Here is a 9,434-nt window from a genome sequence, read left to right as displayed (position 1 = left end):
CCAGCAGGAGGTACCAGCAGTGGTGAGTCCTCACCCTGTTACAGTCTGATCTACTGGATTTTGTAGATTTGTATGTAAAATTATTCAGTGTTTAGAAAATATGTAACAAACACTTGGTGGCACAACTTGCATCTTTTGCACTTTTCAATGCCAACATGATGTATGTGGTAGACAATATAGATGCAAGTTAATGCATTTCCCTAATTAATTTTTGTCCACATGTCCTAAAATGACTTAAATGTACAGCATAATGTACTGAAATCATTTTTACTCTGTGATGTGACAGGGAGTGATTTGCTATTAGCAGCAAATGTCTGCAGCAATCTTTTGAAGTACATATCTTAATTAAAGTGAACATCCAATATGTTGGCCAAGGATGAGTCATGCTTCACAACAGCTCTACAGGGAAGGGGACTTGAGCTTTGTACTCTTTCAAAGCTATGGCCATGTGAATGCATTGCTTTCTTTTGTGTGAAATTGTATTTTATGCTGCTTATTGCATGCTTAGGAGGCACTTTAGTGAAGTCATAAGGGTGCCAAGAATGTGCATATGTATAGCATGGGACAAGAAAAGCTTGGGGGAGGGGGCAAAGGGCTATTTAAAAACTCAGTTGGCAAAGCTTTGTTGCTAGGCACAAAACCTACTCTATATGCAATGTTATTACTCAGGAACAAGGTACCAGCATATTCCTAGTTACCATGGTTTCCATGCAGACACAGTGCCCTCTCAGAAAGGAAACAATTAAGCTTAATTTTATATTCATTACTTAAATCACTTTAAATGGCTTAAAAAAAAGAATTGCAAACTAACATGCATGGGAACATTGTCATGACTTGATTTCTTACATGAGTTTTGTACTTTCACAGACATAGAATCTTCTTGGGTTTTTCCCCAAAGGAATTTAAAAATAAATGCTGTTACAAAGATTTCTTTTATTAAAGAGAGCTGAGTGGTATGTGCTGAGTCTTCTGAAAATTGCAGGTGATGACTCACTGTGAAAGCTGATGGATTGTGCATTTCAGATTTAGTGCCTGACAATATCTTCTAATCACCCGCAATCTACAATTGGCTTGCAGACTAGAATAAATTGCCTGAAACTTCCAACAACCCTGAAATCTCAACCAACTACAATGATGGGAGAACTCTGTATAAAGATTTATTTGGTGAAAAATCCTAAAATGTAGAAATGGCCCCCTTCTAAACACTGATTCCTTCCAAGTACAATATTTGATTTGCGGATGTTACAGATTTGGGGATCAAATATGTTACATTTTGAGGAGATATACTTTTTTTTTTAAATGACTTCTGAGTTTGAGCCTATGAACAGCTGCAAAACTGCATAAGCAAATTAAAGGCTGAGTTGGGTCTTCTTGACAAATGTTGCCCTTTAGCAAGGCCCCCTTGTGCTCGCAAGCTGGGTTTATGTGTTGCGATCCTGATTCTGGATTCTGTGGTCAGGGCCGGTGCAAGGATGTTTCACGCCCTAGGCGAAACTTCCACCTTGCGCCCTCCCCCCCTCCACGCCCCTGCCCTGAGGCGCCCCCCCCGTGGCATCTCCCCCCCTCCACCCTGAGGTGCCCCCCTTGCAGCAGCTCCCACCCCCCACCCTCCGCCCTGAGGCACCCCGCTTCCTGCTCCGCGCACGAGCACCCTAAGCACGCCATTGCCGCTTCACTTCTCCCACCTCCCAGGTTTGCGGCGCCTAAGCTGATTGGCGCCGCAAGCCTGGGAGGCGGGAGAAGTGAAGCAGCCATGGCGTGCTTGGGGAGGAGGCGGGGCAGGGGTGAGCTGGGGCGGAGAGTTACCCTGCGTGCCGTCCCCCCCCTTACTTGCTGCAGGCGGCCCTCCCCACGCTCCCCTGCCCCAGCTCCCTCTGCCTAAATGCTGGCGGCGACCGGGGCGGCCGAAGATCCGGCTGCTGCGGTCGCTGCCGAAGAAAATGGCGCCCCCCAAATCCTAGTGGCCTAGGCGACCGCCTAGGTCGCCTAAATGGTTGCACTGGCCCTGTCTGTGGTATTCTTCTGGGAAATTCTGCAGAAGCTTCATGTGGGGTAGGGGGGAGTTTATAATGAATGAAATATGAAGGTGAATAATAGTCAGTACAATAACCCCTTGTATTATTTCCTTTGGCCAGATTCTGCCACATATAATCACACCAATTAGTACTTTGGTCCCCAAATAACATTATTAGTTCCAATATAACTGTAACATTCTACTGAGGACATCCAGAGCTGTGAGCCACTGTGCTACCTCTCTGCCCCAGCAAGAGTTAGTTTTGCTGGAGATTAGACTGTGCATCAGCCCCCTTCCACACCAGTCTGTCTTCCTCACCAGCAAACTTCTCAAGGCTCTCCCTGCCCAAACCTTGCCTAGCAGATAACAATCTATGAACTCCAGCCCCTGAACTCCTCAGAGATGTGTCTGCAATGCACAGCACATAGCACTGTACATTCAAAAAATATATTTATTTTGCTGCTTTTTCAAAGAGTGAGTACATGATAGCTTATTAACTTAATTTATGTCTTTTGTTAATAAACTTGTTTTGTTTATTATTATTATTATTATTATTATTATAAAGCAACTCAGTACTGTATTTGAAGGGAAGAGTGTGTTTACCTCAGTTAAGTGATACCAAGTGGAAGGAATAGAGATAGAAATAGATACAAACAAATACAAATAAAAATATGCTTTCTAATGGGTAAGACCTTAACAAACTGCTGTCTCCATTCAAGGTAGTTTCCTCTCTAAGCGGTAGCTGACTAACTCTTAGCCAGGATCCCCATGGAATCCAAGAAGTTAGTTTTCCTTGTCTCCTCAGGTGAAGGATAATCCCAAGTCTTTCTGTGTGTCCTTATCTCAAAATCTGCCTTTGTTTCAGGGTCAAATTGATCCCCTAGGGTTCAGTCTCCAGTCTCCTTCAGGGGGCTGCTTCCATCTTGATTAAGGTGTCCCATGGGGTACACCCAGGTGATACTTCCTGCTGCAGTTTTATAATGTAAATGTCCTCTTTTTTGCAACCTTTGATACAAATGAATAGTCCATTGAATTTGACCACATCTGGTTTGAGGTGTTGGCCTCTTTCCTTTGTCTGGAGAAAACCTGTTCATCAATTTCCTCTGACATGCCTGGTTTAAGGACTTTTTAGTATCCATAATTCCACACACAGCATTATTACATACATTTCACAATGATATTATTGACCCATGTGTTATTAGTTTTCAAAATACGCCTTACAAGGCATATTTTATACAAATAACATTGTAGTAGTGTGTCTGTGAGAACACAGATACCTAGAGTCATAGTAACTTTTCTCAGAATATGATAATACTCCCTGTGAGATTCATGGAATACATGTAGCTTCCCATATAGCTATAAACAGTGTACTAAATTATTTCATTGAAGTCAATAGGGTTTTGAATGGACATTATTTTTTGTATTAGGATTGGTTTTAGAATGTCACCAAGATTAGGGTCTCATTGTGTTGGTGTTGTGCAAACAGGTAGTAAGAAATAGCTCCTGTCCTGAGGGCTGTGGTAACTTTGTAGTAAGTATATGTTGACAATTTGATTGTGCTCATGGTTCATGAGCACACAAACACTTTTGCAATTGTTTAGATTAGTTCTGCTTGAAATAAGTCTTTTGCAACCACTAACCTTTTAATTCCACAACAAAGGACACATGGAGAATAAATCAACTTTTGAGTTGTGGGAAGGAAATTACAGTGCAAAAGGGATAATTATCATAGCAGAACTTGTATTTAGGAAAAATCTTCTGTAGTGTACAAACACCTGGATCAGTATTTTTACCAGAAAGAAATGTTGAATGTCCAATTAATGTAAGCTATGAGTGTTGAATAAAGTAGCTATAACATTTTGAAATGTGATCTTATGAGAATCCAAGTAGGGATGAAGAAGTACAGTGCTGGAAGAGATTTCCAAGAAAAAGGAATGTACTAAAGTGATGATGACTCAGCATGTGTCAATCTTCCCTGTGAGCCAATTAATAGTTCTAGAGCTGCCTACAGTTATTTATACACAGGCTTGGAAGGATTAGATTTTTATTGGTAAATGTCAATTTTACTGGCTACACTCTCAAACCAATGAAAAAAATATTTCCATCAATAATCATCAAAATTTACAGATAGGCAAAGTAGGAAAAAAATGCTACTTGAGAACTTATTATAGTTTGATTTAAGTATATTTTGACATATTGACAACTTGTGTGTTAATGGTAATAAACTTCATTTAATTACAGTATATGTTGACATTCAAAACATTAATTATTGTCTGACCCCTCTCATAATTTCCAACAACTGTGAAAGTTTAAACAGATGAAAATAGAAAAAAATGCTTTAAATAAACATTAACTGTTAAAATTACAAAATAAAAATGTAAATCTGCCAAGCACCCAAGGGTGAGCTAGGTAAATTGAAATGTGAATAAGTAATCCAGTTTTGTAGTTAGTTATATGTAACCTGTACCAGTTAATGATTAAAAGTTAACATGGATTTTGAAGTAAACACAGATCTGAGCTGATATGAGTTTTGGATAACAGGTTTAGACTAAATGTCTAGTAGCATCAGCTAAGTATTTACAAACTAGCAAAGTTTTTCACTATACCAGCTGTATAACTTAAAGCAGTGTACTCAGTTGCCATAAATATGGGCCTGTTGTAAGAACCTACACAGAATAAACAGGAGAGCTTGAAGGTGACACATGAGAATATCCTATAGCTCAATGGTCCCAAAACTCTGCTGAGAGGTAGCAGTTCCCTGTTCAAATCCTTACTCCCTTTTTTGGGGTGGGGATTGAACCCTGGTCTCTCACCTCCCAGGTGAATGCACTAACCATTGGGCTAAAAGTGTGAAGGTGGTTGGTGGAACCACCACCACCTCCATCCAGCTGTAATGAATGCTCTGCGCCTCAGTCATCTGAGGTCATTACTTTTCAGTGCTAAGGGTTTAGCCAATCCACAAGCAAGGGTCTAACCAGGTGACCCCAAGGCAAGTATTTAAGCTCCTAATGCAAGCAGCTACTCCAGTCTGCTCAATGTCAATACTTTGTCAGGAATACTCCAAGCTACTGGTAGTCCTGACAGGCTGCCTGGCTGTTCTGACACCACAAATTGAATGGGACTTGATCTGGTGGACTTGCTCAGAGTCCACCTACTGGATCAGGACCTTTATGGGAGATAGGCATTCGACTGCCTATCTTCACCTGGTTTGTGGACCACACTGAGGCTTAGGTGGGAGATAGGCATCTAAATGCCTAGAGTAAGGCAGCCATGAGCATGGCCAAAAGCAGAAACTTAGCTGGCTAAGGAACTTTTGCCCTGAAAACCAGGGCCAGCTCCAGGGTTTTTGCTGCCCCAAGTGGGGGTGGGGGGGAGCTTTAATCAGTGGCAGCTCTACCACGCTGCTTCATTCTTTAGCAGCCAGCTGCTGAATTGCTGCCAAAAAGCCGGACATGCCGCCCGTTTCTGTTGGCCACCCCAAGCACCTGCTTGCTGGGCTGGTGCTTGGAGCTGGCCCTGCTGAAAACTGAGGCACTGAGTTTAGGAGCCAAGAGGGTTTGAGGGGATTTGAAGGATTTCAGGAATTTAGGGACCTAAGGGTGAGGTATAGGTACCCAAGTACTTTTGTGGAGCTGCTGGGCCAGAGTGACTTGCCCCAGGTCACATGTTGAGGCTATGGCAGAACCAAGAAATGAATGCAGGTCTCCCAAATCTTAAGCTAGTACCTGTATCATCCTTCTCTGTAATTCCAGAAAAATGTATCCTAGGATAACTTTAAATTGATTTCTTTATTTGGCCCCCTTGCCCCACTTCCTAAATCAAGCCTAATGAGCTCATTCAGCACATAAATTGATGTTTCCTTTCAACATGTAGGGGAAGAGGAAGTAGCGCTAGGGTCCAGCACAGTATTCACACTCCAGCTATCTGAAATGCCCTTGTATTTCCTACACTCCCACATCCCAAATGGTGTATTTCTGTGGACAGAGGATAGCTGCCTCATTTCCACACCAGAAGTGTTTGCATTTCAATAGTGAATTAAGCAATCCCTGAATATAGTCTATATATCACTATGGGATCCCTCTGGATAAAAGTAATACCTTATATTTGTATAAAACTTTTATTTAAAAACACAAAAATATCTAGAAAGGAACTTTCTATGAAAACTAAATGAATTTTTAGTTTCTATTAATTATTACAGGATAAATTTTTGTTTCCAGCAATTTGTTAATGCATTGAATTCTCTTATCCTTAGATTAATAAAGTTAGAAGGGAACATTGTGATAATCTATCTGACTTCCTTAATAATACTGGCCATAGAACTTCCCTGAAATAATTCCTGTCTGAACTAGAACATACCTTGTAGAAAAAAACATCTGTTCTTGATTTAAGAATTCCCAGTGATGGAGACTGCACCACAAACAACTCTTGTTAACTTGTTCCAAAGGCTAATTATTCTCTTTGTTAAAAGTCTGCACCTTACTTTATTTCTAGTCTGAACTTGTGTAGCTTCAACTTCCAGCCATTGGATCTTGTTATATCTTTATCTGCTAGAATGAAGAGCCCTCTATTATTAAATTTCTGTTCCCCATTTATGTACTTAGAGTCTGTGAATATAGTAATGCCACAGAATAGAAGATTATGCTGCTCTATCGAGCTCTAAAATGCTTCATATAGCAATTCTACTGGATTTCAGTGTAGCACTGCTATGGGAGATATTTGTTGGCTTCATGCACTTTATTCAGTACAACTAGGGTGACCAGACAGCAAGTGTGAAATATCGGAAGGGGGTGTCATAGCCTAGGGAAGCTCTTTAAATACATACATACAGTAACTTGTGTAATAATTACTGCTTGTGAACAAGAATGGAAAGTCATTTGCAAAACTAAAACTGTTGTAAAAATGACAGGCCCAACAAAAGTCTGTTTTACTCCAAAAAAGCGAATATTAGCAATAATCCTAATGTGAATCCTGCCTATTCTCCCTATTGAGCAGAAACACACTAGAGGCTGTAGAAGTTGTTTTGTATACTACAAACTGTTCTGGGACTCGCTCTTTCTCTTAAGCACGCTGATGCTATTATGTCAAACTGTGACATAAACATTTTCTATTGCAGTGGGATGAACTCTGTGATCTAAAGGCTCTTTTCCATTTCTAGATGCTATGATCCTGAAGGCACAACTTTGAAGTAAATATACTAAAAATTGCAAATAAACATTGAGAAATACATTTATGTGCATTGGCCCAATCCTGCTGGAAACCATTACTTCTTCACTATTACCTGAAGGAAACATGCCTGGTTTACACTACATGGGTAGGTCAATGTAAGCTTACATCAACCTAATTATGTCAGAGTGCACATTACAGCCTTGTCCTGCTGATGTAAGTGCCCTACTACACAAGAGGTGTAGGACTTACACAGGTGTAGTTAGGAGAACTGCATTACTTACTTTGGCTGTTTGGGAACCTCTGGACTATGTGTTTGTGGGAGTGGAGGGTACAGCACTTTAGAAGACGGCACTGTCTGGGAGGGGAAGAGCTCAGTTATAGTGTATATCCTGTCTCAGTCTCTATGGCAGATTGCTAACTTCCTGGTGATTACAAGCAATTCTGTCTAGCTTCGCTGGACCTTGATGGTAAAGAACTTTTTTCTTTTTCTTATTTATTTATTTATTTTTGCTGTTCACACATTAGTCCTAATCCTTTACACTTGTCACACAAGGACATTAAATGTGCTCCTCCTCAAAAGAGACTGCAAAAATAACTCCTCCTTGGCACTGTTTTTCTGGAGGGTTCACCTTCCATGAGACTGGAACAGTGTTATAAAGTACCTTCTTTTCAAACAAAGGCTGTTCCTTGGACGCTTTACAAAACAAACAAAAAATGGCACCATATTCTTCTTAATGGAAAGTTTTTCTGAAATGCCAATTTTTTAAAGCACAGATTACTCAGGGAAAAATGTATACTATAGGACTAGCTTATTAACTGTCTGTGTATTTTCCCTATGCACAAGTCTCATTAGCAAGCATTACTCTTGTGTGTGGATGATGAGTGGCCAAGAATTAATGAGCAAAGTGAAACATAAAAAAGGTAATGCCATTTAATTTCAGTCCATAAGGGATCCTTCCCTCCTCCCTCCATGTTAACACAGCTAAAGAAATAAAACAATGAACCATCTTTTTTCTATCTTTGTTGATCCCAGAAAGCTTTACCATAGCTCTGTAGAGGAGCCAATGATCCTATAATTAAGGTACTGGCTTGGGATTCACAAGATCTGTATTCAGTTCTGGCTTCTGTCATCTACCCCCTGGGGCTTTTGGGGAGGGGGGGGGCAAATCACGTAATCTTTCTGTACCTCCGTTCCCCCATTGGTAAAATGGATATAAGAATACCTTCCTTCTCCCATCCTGTTTGTCTTGTCTATCTAGATGGTCAGATTTTCAGATGAGGGATTGTCTCATGATGTGTATATAGAGGGCCTAGCTCAGTGGGTCCCTGATTAAGATGAGGCCTCTAGATGCTACTGTAACAAAAATAATACTAAACACCCCCCATGAGTGGCCACTGTGCATACAGAAAGAGTCAATGCCCTTTATAGGAATGAAATAAAAAAATCTCCCTCTACTTCAATAATAATTCATATGTGGGATGCCACTGTGTAAGAGCATCCCTTGCCTCCCTCCTGCCCCAGTTCACTTCCTCCCAGAATGTATATGCCGCAGCCCGAAGAAAGGTTATCACAGGGCCCAGAGGAAAGATGTTGCAGAAATAACTCTACTTTGCTTCTTTTTTTTTTTTTGTACCCCCTACCCCAGTCAGGGATCCACTGTGTTTGCATCTCCTCCACTCTCAGAGTGGAGATGATAATTTTGGATTAATTTATTAAGAATGCCATTTGACTTCAATGGGAGTACTACATGTGGAGGGGCTATTGCACTATGGCCAATCCATAGTCGTATCTGATCTTTGATGTAAAGTGATCACACGCAGGACTCAGGATCACAGGTATGCTCCCTCCCTCCTACTAATTTACATAATTGCACAATTGGCTAGATTTGTCCCCTTCCTCTGAAGTATGTAGATTCCTTACAGTGTTTCCATGGCACCTAGCACTAAGTGTATGAGTTGAAAAGTCTCTTTGGAAAAACTCGGTTGTCAGAAAGTTGATTAGTACCTTTCTGTAAGGACCCCAAGAAACATTTGTAGTCAAGCTCCCCGTTTCTAATGAAAGACAGCAACTAATCCCATGCACAGCTTTTGATTCCTAAATAGGGTAATAGCTCTCTAAGACTTAATTGAAAATTGTAGCCAGTACTAATATAGCAAATTTATATTTTTGTTAAATTCTGCTCATTCAAAGCAGCAAAGAGTCCTGTGGCACCTTATAGACTCAGGCTACGTCTTCACTATCCGCCGTATCGGC

This window comes from Mauremys mutica, chromosome 3 (assembly GCF_020497125.1).
Source record: "Mauremys mutica isolate MM-2020 ecotype Southern chromosome 3, ASM2049712v1, whole genome shotgun sequence".
Classification (NCBI taxonomy): Eukaryota; Metazoa; Chordata; order Testudines; family Geoemydidae; genus Mauremys; species Mauremys mutica.
This window is presented reverse-complemented; position numbering follows the sequence as displayed.